General features: G+C 39.7%; 1 pseudogene; it reads right to left on the bottom strand.

The window, feature by feature from the left end:
* The window catches only part of LOC139820307 (uncharacterized), a 40,292-nt pseudogene that overhangs the window by 7,756 nt on the left and 19,087 nt on the right, over nucleotides 1-13,449 (bottom strand).

Genomic DNA, 13,449 nt, shown 5'->3' with positions numbered 1-13,449 from the left:
AGTGAAACTTCTTTGGTACGGTAGTAAGTTCGATTGTGCGACACAAAAAGTATAACAAAAATTTGACCAATAGGCGTACGGCGTTGGCGAGACGGTTCTTCTTCTGGCACGGTAGTAAGTTCGATTATGCGACACGAAAAGTGTAACGAAAATTCGACTAATAGGCGGACGAAATGAAACTTCTTTGGTACGGTAGTAAGTTCAATTGTGCGACACGAAAAGTGTAACGAAAATTTGACCAATAGGCTTACGGCGTTGGCGAGACGGTTCTTCTTCTGGCACGGTAGTAAGTTCGATTATGCGACACGAAAAGTGTAACGAAAATTCGACCAATAGGCGTACGAAATTCAACTTCTTTAGTACGGTAGTAAGTTCGATTGTGCGACACGGAAAGTGTAACGAAAATTCGACCAATAGGCGTACGAAATGAAACTTCTTTGGTACGGTAGTAAGTTTGATTGTGCGACACGAAAAGTGTAACAAAAATTTGACCAATAGGCGTACGGCGTTGGCGGGACGGTTCTTCTTCTGGCACGGTAGTAAGTTCGATTATAAGACACGAAAAATGTAACGAAAATTCGACCAATAGGCGTACGAAATTAAATTTCTTTAGTACGGTAGTAAGTTCGATTATGCGACACGAAAAGTGTAACGAAAATTCGACCAATAGGCGTACGAAATGAAACTTCTTTGGTACGGTAGTAAGTTCGATTGTGCGACACGAAAAAACATCACGAAATAGTGTCACGAAAATTCGACCAACAGGCGTACAAAGTGAAACTCCTTTTGGATCAGTAAGTAAATTCGATTTTGCGACTCGAAAACGCGTCACGAAAATTCGATCAGGCGTACGGCACTGGCGAGACGGATATAGTGAGATCTGCGTGTAACACTATATTTTTTAGTTGCGGGCGGTTTGGAGTGACTAATTCCGTTGCATTGTTTTTGTATTAATTTCAGAAAAGTTATGGCAAAGCCTTGCCTTCAGAAGTTTCACTTCTAACGCGCGTGGCGACCACGCGTTCATTTTTTATTTAATTTAATTATGTATAAAAAGTAATGGCAAACACGGAAGGTTTGTCTAAAATTCTTAGATAGGTGAGCGACAGAAAGAGAGTTCCTTTGAAGTCAATTTTGTCTTTATTACGTGTAGTTATCTTTACAAAAAAAGAAAATATGTTGAAGTGAAAGAAATTAAGAGTAACTAAAAAGTTTTTACATTAGTTGAAATAGAAGCAAACCAAATCAGTAATCTGTCCTGAAGATAGAATAGAAAATAAATGAATTGAAATAAAAAACCAAATCTTACAGGACGGAATTAAGATGTCTGGGTTACTGATTAAAAATGTGAGTCCGAATGTTTACTGAAACGTAATACCGATTATAAAATAAAAGAAGAATGAAAAATAAAAAGAGAAGGGGGCCTCTGCATTAATGTCTATAACATCGGTTCTTGGGTTAGAATTTCAAGCCAGAGCCATAAGAATGAAAGTAATTCTCAGATCTCAAGATGAATATAAACTCTAGCAGAGGCCCTTGTACTTTTTTGACTAATGTCTGTTTTCAAATATGGCGTCCCAATGAGAATCTCTTAAGGGTCCCGCTCGCTGGACCGGACTCCTTGCCTCGATCCTCCCTCTCGGACGCTAGCTGCCGCACTCTCTCTTTCCTGGCGGTGAGCTCACCCTGGTGATCTGACTCTCGCTCGGTTGGTCTTCAGAACACGCGCCGCAACGATCAATCCATCAAGAAAGAGGTAACAGTCTCGACACGTTCGAAGAAACGCAACCAAGTTCTGCCATGACACCTAACAAGTGAGGAAGGAGGCGGGGGCTCTTTGAGAGTGGCGACTCGCGCGCCGCGCTATCTAATGTAAAACTATCGGGCGTTGCAAAACGCGAAAAAAATTCGAGCGCAATATCTGAACACATTATTTAATTTTTAATAAGTCCAATTATTAATATTTATTTTCATAATTAAACTTATTTTTTATTTTAATAAATGTAAATACAAATATCTGGCTCAACTTCCGAATAGCCCCTACCTCCGAATTTGATGAAACTTGCAGGAGTTGTTGACTATTAGAGGACACGTTCATACTATAAAGGATTTTGTACGGAAATAAATAGGAACGGAGAAATTGGCATCAAAAATTCAAAATTTGGTAAATGTCTACAATTAGGGCCCCAACGAGAAATCAATTGAAAAGAGGTAAATTCTATGTATTTTTACTCCTCGAATCCAAAACTGTTGATAAAATTTGGGGGTTGCTTGTATTTTTTAAGATATCGTTAAGAAAATGAGAAAAAAACACTACTTTTAGGTTAGATGACGCGCTTTAAAAGTATTTAACTGTTTAAAGCGCGTCACTAATCTACATCAGGTTAGATGACACGCTTTAAAAGTATTTAACTGTTTAAAGATTTTTGGGCACGCATTGTGGGATGCAGGGAGGGCAAAGCCCCTCCCCCCCGCTTATGCTTAAAGCAAAATACATTTCCTACCCGGGCACGCCGAAGGCGTGTCCATGAGGGAGATGCGGGAGGGCGAAGACCCCCCCTCGCCCCACCCATCAACCCAACCCACACCGCCAGGTTCACGGAAGGGGGGTGCGGGGGGGGGGGAGCGGAGCCCCCCCGCCCACACACCTAGGTTTACTCACACAATGGGGGGGGGGGGCAGAGGGGCGAAGCTCTCCCCCCCGCCCATACATGTACTTTGATATATCTCACGGTTCTCATTTTCTTAACGATATCTTAAAAAATACAAGCGACTCCCAAATTTTATCAACAGTTTTGGATTCGAGGAGCAAAAATACATAAAATTTTTCTCTTTTCAATTGATTTCTCGTTGGGGCTTTAATTGTAGACATTTACCAAATTTTGAATTTTTTACGCCAATTTCTCCGTTCCTATTTGTTTCCGTACAAAATCTTTTATGGTATGAACGTGCCCTCTAATAGTCAACAACTCCTGCTAGTTTCATCAAATTCGGAGGTAGGGGCTATTCGGAAGTCTTACCAAATATCTTATTGTATTAATATTTAATATTAATAATTTAATTAGTTGGTTAATTTAATTTCTTGTTTAATAAATGAGCGGATGTAGTACTGAAAATGTATCTATTATATAATATTTTAACTTTCAAAATTGTCAAATTGCAAACAGGAATTTTGTTGTGACTTTTACAGTTATAAAGTAACTATTTAATGGAAATGGAAGCCTTAAAAAATTAATATTGTAACGCAATTATTATAATGCTCAAATCATAAAATATTTACATTATTCATGTCTGCCAATACAATATAATTTTTTATTTATATTGCATTCTATATAATGGCAATGTTATTATATATTTGACAAGCAAATCAAAATAGCTTCGAATCGATATCGAAATAATGAAATATCGATGTTATAACAGAAAATACATAATTTGCCTGTTTACAGTCTGGCGCGATGAATGTATGTCACAAATAATCTCTTCTTTTAAAAAATGTCATGTAGCACAAACATTGAAATAAGCTTCAAATTTCGAGCATTATTTTGATATGATGTAATATCGATAATTTCGACGTCAATTAGACGTTAATTCGATGGGTCATTTCTCGCTGGGTAAGGCCTAAGTCAAATTTTTTAAATGAAAACCTCTATTTTTTATTGTGCCGTCTTTCTCTATTAATTAATTTAAACAACTTTTATTTGAAAAATTCTTTTATTTCCCAATACTTTTTGAGATATTCAAGGAAAACTTGGTAACTTTTTCAATATTTAGCTTATGATATCTTGATAGTAATTTTTTGCCAGAGGAAAAAGTGGTATAGAAGACTTTTTGACTTGATTTTGTCTTAAGAATATGCTGTTGCAATAGCACTCCAATTTTTTTAAATATTTGTAAACACTCCAAAAATATGCATACACAAATATTAAAAAAAAAAAAAAAAAAATGAACGCGTGGTCGCCACGCGTGTTAGAAGTGAAACTTCTGAAGGCAAGGCTTTGCCATAACTTTTCTGAAATTAATACAAAAACAATGCAACGGAATTAGTCACTCCAAGCCGCCCGCAACTCGAAAATATAGTGTTACACGCAGTTCTCACTATATCCGTCTCGCCAGTGCCGTACGCCTGATCGAATTTTCGTGACGCGTTTTCGAGTCGCAAAATCGAATTTACTTACCGATCCAAAAGGAGTTTCACTTTGTACGCCTGTTGGTCGAATTTTCGTGACACTATTTTGTGACGTTTTTTTCGTGTCGCACAATCGAACTTACTACCGTACCAAAGAAATTTCATTTCGTACGCCTATTGGTCGAATTTTTGTTACACTTTTCGTGTCGCATAATCGAACTTACTACCGTGCCAGAAGAAGAACCGTCTCGCCAACGCCGTACGCCTATTGGTCAAATTTTCGTTACACTTTTCGTGTCGCACAATCGAACTTACTACCGTACTAAAGAAGTTTAATTTCGTACGCCTATTGGTCGAATTTTCGTTACACTTTTCGTGTCGCATAATCGAACTTACTACCGTGCCAGAAAAAGAACCGTCTCGCCAACGCCGTACGCCTATTGGTCAAATTTTCGTTACACTTTTCGTGTCGCACAATCGAACTTACTACCGTACTAAAGAAGTTTAATTTCGTACGCCTATTGGTCGAATTTTCGTTACACTTTTCGTGTCGCATAATCAAACTTACTACCGTGCCAGAAGAAGAACCGTCTCGCCAACGCCGTACGCCAGTTGGTCAAATTTTCGTTACACTTTTCGTGTCGCACAATCAAACTTACTACCATACCAAAGAAGTTTCATTTCGTACGCCTATTAGTCGAATTTTCGTTACACTTTTCGTGTCGCACAATCGAACTTACTACCGTACCAAAGAAGTTTCACTTCCGTTACACTTTTTCGTGTCGCGAATCGAACTCACTACCGTGCCTAAAAAAGTTTCACTTCAAAAATGAACGCGTGGTCGCCACGCGCGTTAAAAGTGAAACTTCTGAAGGCAAGGCTTTGCCATAACTTTTCTGAAATTAATACAAAAACAATGCAATGGAATTAGTCACTCCAAGCCGCCCGCAACTCGAAAATATAATGTTACACGCAGTTCTCACTATATCCGTCTCGCCAGTGCCGTACGCCTGATCGAATTTTCGTGACGCGTTTTCGAGTCGCAAAATCGAATTTACTTACCGATCCAAAAGGAGTTTCACTTTGTACGCCTGTTGGTCGATTTTTCGTGACACTATTTCGTGACGTTTTTTTGTGTCGCACAATCGAACTTACTACCGTACCAAAGAAGTTTCTTTTCGTACGCCTATTGTCGAATTTTCGTTACACTTTTCGCGTCGCATAATCGAACTTACTACCGTGCCAGAAGAAGAACCGTCTCGCCAACGCCGTACGCCTATTGGTCAAATTTTCGTTACACTTTTTGTGTCGCACAATCAAACTTACTACCGTACCAAAAAAATTTTATTTCGTACGCCTATTGGTCGAATTTTCGTTACACTTTCCGTGTCGCACAATCAAACTTACTACCGTGCCAGAAGAAGAACCGTCTCGCCAACGCCGTACGCCTATTGATCAAATTTTCGTTACACTTTTCGTGTCGCACAATCGAACTTACTACCGTATCAAAGAAGTTTCACTTCCGTTACACTTTTTCGTGTCGCGAATCGAACTCACTACCGTGCCTAAAGAAGTTTCACTTCAATAAAGGTTTTTATTTAAAAAATTTGACTTAGAGTCTATTGGGCTCAATACAGGCCCTGGATCCAAAATTAATAGGATTGTTTGTTGGCCCCTTTCAAACCTTTCAACTTTTACCTGAAACACTTTTCCAATAAACCAAGCTATCAATTGACGAATTGACACGTAACGAAGATTAACACAATAACATTTAAACGACACCCAACGATAAAGGGATCATGGCGACACTGATTAAATCGACATAGAACCTTAAATGTTAACACCCTGTTAACACCAAACTAACATCCAACGATGAGGATCAATCTCCAACCTACACTAAACATTGATGCTTAATTAATCCCCAACCTACACTTATCATTGAGAATAAATTCCCAATATACACTCATCATTGAGGATTAAACCCACAACTTACCTAAACCTTAATGGTCAACACTCAATCTACACCTAAATTTAAGTGTTGACACTTAACTTTGATGACAAACACTAAACTTTGGGTGTTAATCATCAAAGTTGAGTGTAATTTTTCATAAGGGCGGACCATTATTTCAAAGCAAAATCATGCTATGATCTGACTTCTGACTATTCACCGATAATAATAACACTCAATGCAGCAATAATAAAAAAAAAGAAAAACCATTAACTTTATATAACACAAAAACGAATTGAAACTACTTTATAAAATTGCTCAATGAAGAAATAAACTACAAGATCCCACTTGAAACCCACGAGGATATAGAAACGGCAATAGATATATTAAATAAAGCAATGCCAAAAGCGGCCTGGAAATCAACTCCGGCGGATCAAGACAAAGAAACTATAATGCACTGTCCAACTTAGCCTTAAAGCCAAAATTGCTGAGAAAAGGAAATTAAGAAGGATTTGGCAAAAAACAAGGTTTCTATACGACAAGACAAAACTAAAGCAAGCGACAAAACAATTAAAAGAATTAATAAACAGTGAACAAAATAAAAAAATTGAAGAATTTCTCGAGAAACTAACACCTACAGAAGCAACAGACTATTCCCTATGGAAACTTACAAGGAAAATCAAAAAAGGTCCAACCCAAGCTATACCCCCTATCCGACAATGTAACGGTAAATGGGCAAGAACTAATAAGGATAAAATTAAATTATTTGAGGCTTACTTTAAAAAAGTTTTTGACCACACTTCCAAGAGTCATCGGAAAAACAAGAAAAGGAAATCTTAAATCATCTGGAAGCACCCTTACTGATGGAAATGCCGATCTAAAGAATAAAAACAAACGAGGTTCTAAAAATAATACAAAAAAAGCTAAAAGCAAACAAGGCACCAGGTTACGACCTGATAACTGGGAAATTATTAAAGAAACTTCCTCATAAGATAATAAGACATTGTGACGTGACAAATGTCGCGTCCCTTACCCCAGATGGGAGCTCGGCCGAGGGAGGCGTCAGAGATGGTGCCTCCGCCCGAGGCGGGCGGAGAGCGAATATTTAGGTTAGAATTTATCTTTGCGAGCATTACAGGTCGGGGGAGTGCGGAGCGGATGGCCAGGGTCACGACGAATGTAACGGCGTATGCCGCGTCGAGGGACTTACGGATGGACACTAGGAGCTTCCGAGGGCGTACGGTCGGCAAGCGGGTCACGCTGGGGCCCACAGCCGGCAGATCCGCTGACCCGTCAAGGCGTCACAGATGGCACGAGAGCACTGCAGCCCGAATACGGAGGACGCGGAGAGGGGGACGCCCCGACAAAGGTCCCCGTTGAGGAACGGGGCCACTACCGCTGTGTACCGCCCCCGGTCGACGAGCCATGGCCCGTCCAGCCTGGCCGTCGAGGAACCGGACGATGAGACGCGGTCTGGACAGCCGGTCTCAAATAGGCGGAATTTGAAACTACCGCCGGCGGATGGGCGCAGTGACGAGGGGCGCTCTAGTGGGGCGCGGCGATCGCCTAGAGGGATCGCTGGCAGGCCAGGGCGCAGCACCGACCAGGCTAGGGAAACCGGCGCGCGCGGGCGCGCGCGGGCCCTGCGTGGTCCCGCCGGACCAAGGAAACGCCACTGTCGTGCGAGCCGCCATCCCAGCAACTACTAGTCCTGTGAGCCGAGCGACGAGCTGCCGGAATCGAGAGAATTGTAAGGCCACTGCTCTGCCTTCCTCGAAGTAAGATCGCGAGAATATCGAGGCCCTCCCGGGAGTCGCGTTGTGCCGCGGTAATGTATGTAATCAGCCGTTAAAGAACATCGAATGCCATACCGCGGGAGGGCCCGTGCGACGAAGTGATCGCGAGTGCCCGTCTCGGGGATGAGAACGTACGGCCGCCGACAGTCAGCGTACTTGTAATTTCGTTGCGTGTGATATCGTTTCGTGTACTTCGTTACGTATGATTTCGTTGTGAGTAATTTCGTTTCGCGTAATTTCGTTGCGGGTGATTTCGTCGCGTGGAATTTCATGATCGCCGTTGGCTTAACCGTGCCGTAGTTTTGAGAAGTGGCTCTCGCGCGTGAGAGAGCCTCGTAGTTATCGTTGCCGGTTAAGTTCAGGCCATTTGTAATTAGCTATACGTGCGTTCATCGGGATTAATGGCCCTCGGTTGTGTCGAGTTTACGAGTGAGGCCATTCGTGCGTTTCGAGGGGAGAGAAGATCCCCAGCGTTGTCGCGGTAGACCGTAAGGAAATTGCGTTAATTGTTTAATTGTTAGACGTAGACGTTTTGAGTATTTCGCGTTTGACCGTCCGGGAAGAATTCGTTGCAACTTATGTCGGGGAATACTCTTGTACGAATTCAATCGGGATTGCCGTGCAGTTCAGCGACGGAATGAGTATCGCGCTCGTGGGGTGACACGTGGCGTGTACTCGAATTCTGCTTGTTCGCCGTGGAACACGCTATCGTCCACATGTTATCTGCCTTAACCGAAATATAATTTTATGTTTTATGTTATTTGAGTGTGATGATTGCGCTACGCTCCCTCTCCTATTCCACCCGCGGTTGATCAAAGAAGCCCACGCCTGAGAAATACTGCGATCTCGTGAATCGTGGTGCGTGGAATCGCACCTGGCGCCCAACATAACATCTCTAAAATACTCAGTCGAGCTACCATCGGGGTTTCGGAGAGCAATATCGCGAATCATATAAGACGATCTTTAGTGAAGAAAGCGACGGCGCGCTCCTCCACGGCCGGCGAGACCGTGAGGACATCGTCGTTGTCGTCATAACATATAACAATAATATACAACGCTATACTGAGACTGAACTATTTTCCGAATCAATGGAAGGTCGCACAAAATTATCTTAGTCCCAAAGCCAGGAAAAAACCCCGAAGAAGTTCCCTTATATAGACCCATCAGCCTGTTGCCTATATTGTCAAAAGTACTAAAATAACTTATATTAAAAAGAATTAAAGCAGCGATAAACATTAAGAAAATTATTCTTGAACATCAGTTTGGTTTCCGAGAACAACATGGTACAACTGAGCAAGTGCACAGAGTGGTAAAGAAAATTAACAAGGCTTTGGAAGAAAAAAGTAGATACTGTTCTGTGGTATTATTGGACATAACACAAGCTTTTGACAAACTCTGGCATTCAGGGCTATTATACAAAATTAAGAAGCATTTACCTCATAGTTTCTACCTCTTATTAAAATCATACCTGACATTTTCAGATAAAGTACCAGGATGAACTCTCGGAATTGCAGAACATCAAATCCGGCGTCCCGCAGGGAAGTGTACTTGGTTTACTATTGTACCTTTTATTCACTGCTGACCTTCCAACAACACAGCAAGTAACAATAAGAACCTTTGCTGACGACACAATCATACTAGCTACTCATAAAGACTTAAAAATCGCATCAAAGAACTTGCAAGAAAACATTGATGAATTGCAAGAATGATACAAAATTTGGCGTATTAAGCCTATAACGAACAAAAATTGTAGCACGTTACGTTCACGTTAAATAAAGAAACATGCCTTCCAGTAAAGATGAACAACGCAGAAATACCGAAAGCTGAAACTGCAAAATACTTAGGAAAACATCTTGATCGTAGAATGACATGGAAAACCCATGGAATAAAAGAAAGCAATTAGGCTATAAACTATGAACTCAGAAAAATGTACTGGCTATTTGACCGTAAGTTTAGGCTCTCGTTATACAACAAAGTCTTACTTTATAAAGCCATCATAATTCCAATATGGACATATATGGACATATATGGTATCCAACTCTAGGGATCAGCCTCAAATTCCAACATCGAGATACTAGAAAGGTTCCAAGCTAAAGTCCTAAGAATAATAGTAGATATGTACTATGGTATGTAACTAATGAAATTATACAAAGAGATCTAAATATCAAAACAGTAAAGCAAACAATAGCAGCTCATACTGGGAAGTACGTTCTGAGACTGGACTCTCACCCAAACCAACTAGCAACAAGGCTGTTATCGGAAAGAACCGATATGAGAAGATTAAAACGTCACAAACCATTAGACTCTGTTAATAGATTTATTTAAATTGGTCACTAAACATTAAATTCAATTTGTTAATTTATCTCACATGAAACCAGTAGACAGAAACACAACACTCTAATTGTGAATGTAAGAGGCATATTCCATTGGGAATGTGTTTACACGCTCTTGTATATACTTTACTTGATTTACTTAATGTCTTTGACAGATTGTAAATACACTTTGACAGATTGGAAGATAATAAAAAAATATTTATATATTTATATATATTCTTTAAATATATTTAACGTTTCAAATAAACTTTAGTTAAATATGAGGTGAAATACTTAAAGATTAATATTTGGAATTAGTGCAAAAGTGCAAATGTCAGTATACGTTTCGAAAAATTCGTCGAGATAAATTCATCAATCAACTTATCCAAATCCAGTTTCTTTAAGGACGTTCTCCGGTCCTTATACTAGAGAAAATCGATTTTCTTAGGATTTTCTTGAAACTGTGAATATACGTTAATTTAGGTGTGCTTTATGCGTGGTATAAATTTCAGTACCTCTTCCGGGATAAAAAATAAAGATACTGAGCCTCAAAGTTTAAAAAAAAAATTTAATTTTTTTTAGTTTAGGCATTTTTTCCCTTACAGAACTCGACGAGAGGAGCAACTTTGGTCCTCTTGGCCAACCTCGTATCTCTTACCGTTTGGCCTGGAAAACCTTTTCATTAGTAAAAGTTGAAACTTTGAGGCTCAGTATCTTTATTTTTTATCCCGGAAGAGGTACTGAAATTTATACCACGCATAAAGCACACGTAAATTAACGTATATTCACAGTTTCAAGAAAATCCTAAGAAAATCGATTTCTCTAGTATAAGGACCGGAGAACGTTCTTAAGCATGTATATGTTACAGTTAAAACCCGAAATCCGTCAAAACCCGAATTTACTGGTAAATTCTAGTTTTATAACTAAGCCCTTTCGGTAATTCGCGTTCTAACTGAAAGAATTTAGTTAAAACTAGAATTGACCGAATGCTTTAGTACGTTCGCGTTTTAACTGAAATAATTCAGTTAAAACTAGAATTAACTGACCGCTTTAGTAAATTTGCGTTTTAACTAAAATAATTTAGTTAAAACTAGAATTGACTGATTGCTCTTAGTGTATTCGCGTTTTAACGTGTCGCCGGCGCGCTTGTCAATTGTCTAATACGTGCAGTCGTGCAAGTCAGTACAGTTGTAGACGGTGCTAATCGTCCAAAACGTGATGTATGCATTTGAGAAACGTCCACGACGCGTTGTGGACGGTGCTGATCATCCACAACGCGATGTGTGCATTTGAGAAACGTCAACGACGCGTTCTGCATAACTTGCATGTACTTTAAGTTATAAAGCGAGGTCCACGCTGCCTACCGGCGGAGGTGGGTGCGAGAGGGGGGCCGAAGGCCCCCCTTGCACTCCCCCCGCGTGTGTGTGTGTGTATGTGTGTGTGTGTGTGTGTGTGTGTGTGTGTGAGTGACGCCCTTTAAAAGTATTTAAGTGTTTAAAGCGCGTCAACTAACCTATGTAGGTTAGAGTGACGCGCTTTAAACACTTAAATACTTTTAAAGCGCGTCACTCACACACACACACACACACACACACACACACACACACACACACGCGCGCGCGCGCGGGGGGGTGCAAGGGGGAGCCTTCGGCCCCCCTCCCGTACCCACCTCCGCCGGTAGGCAGCGTGGACCTCGCTTTATAACTTAAAGTACATGCAAGTTATGCAGAATGCGTCGTGGACGTTTTTCAAATGCACACATCGCGTTGTGGATGTTTTTTTCGCTCACTGAGCAATTTCGGTGTTTGGGCGTAACACATGTATGTATAGCATTGCCGATTAAGGGATTTCGCGTTTTGACTGTAAGAGAAACACGTTAAACCGCGAATTTACTAAAGCAGTCGATTAATTCTAGTTTTAACTGAATTATTTTAGTTAAAACGCGAATGTACTAAAGCATTCGGTCAATTGTAGTTTTAACTAAATTCTTTCAGTTAGAACGCGAATTACCGGAAAAGCTTAATTAAAACTAGAATTTACCAGTAAATTTGGGTTTTGACGAATTTCGGGTTTTAACTGTAACATATACATATATACAAAGCGGAAACCGCAAATTACCACCCTTTATTTGTCGAAAATTTGTCTTTATTTATTTTTTAAATTTCATCTTTAAAAAAAATGTCAACCTAAAATTCACATATGGTACGCCATATGTTAAAAAATCTCATGTACCATACTGGCTCTGCCATCCCTAAGCTTCAACCGTTGAGGAAAAACGGCTGAAAAATTGGTGATGTTGTCGAAATAATAAACAAAGTTTCGTATCCGAAAAAAGAAATCTTTTATTAAATTCTACAAATGTTCAAAGTATCATATGAATGCAACAGTAGGATGGCTGTTTATTTCATTACTCTTTTATAAATCGGCGTTTTCCTGAAAGACAGATTGATTGATAAAGGAGATCCTGCAGCTTGGCCGGTCCGATCCCCTGATTTGACACCCATGGATTATTTTTTATGAGGATAAATAAAAAACATTATTTACCAGCAACGTCTAATGAAAAAAGAGTGCATGAAAGAGTGTATTCTGGAAGCATGCCAATCGCTGAGTGACGCAGAAGTCTTCCAAGATACAGATAACATCAGAGATAATATTTTTGTTTGAATCAAGACGGAAGACTTTGAACACTTGCAGAATCTAATAAAAGCTGTTTCTTTTTTTTTCAAATACGAAACTTTGTACGTGTTATTATTTAGACACCATTACTTTTTAATTTTCAATCGTTTCTCCTCAACGCAACGGCTGGAGATATTGAGATTATCTTTAAATAAAAAATATTTCTTTTTTCAAGCTCTATCTAATGATACACGATATATGTTCCCATTCAAAGTTGACTTAAGTTGAAATTAAAGTCAAAAGGTTTAGATATATCGTACGAAACTAACCAAATCCATCTCCATGCACATGATCTCTGAAATGGCGCAACACAATGAAGAAACCGACCACGCTCTTACTTGACAGACTGTACTTTCGAATCCTGTGTTAAATAAAATATTTTTGTCGAATGTAAGTTAGTTTATTTTAAAGAGTTTGTTATTTTTCAAAGAGTAGTTTTTTATTTTTAATGCAAAGATCCTAGGATTTTGAGGTTGATACTTCTCTCCAACTTATTCCTGTCATCTTGAGTTTACGGAAAAATCGGGTAAACGGGTAATCTAATATACCCTATATATCACCCTATATATAAATAAAGATATACTATTATTT

The sequence above is a fragment of the Temnothorax longispinosus genome, chromosome 10 (genome assembly GCF_030848805.1).
Source record: "Temnothorax longispinosus isolate EJ_2023e chromosome 10, Tlon_JGU_v1, whole genome shotgun sequence".
NCBI lineage: Eukaryota > Metazoa > Arthropoda > Insecta > Hymenoptera > Formicidae > Temnothorax > Temnothorax longispinosus.
The sequence above is the reverse complement of the archived record's forward strand: the minus strand, read 5'-3'. Positions and strand labels throughout refer to the sequence as shown.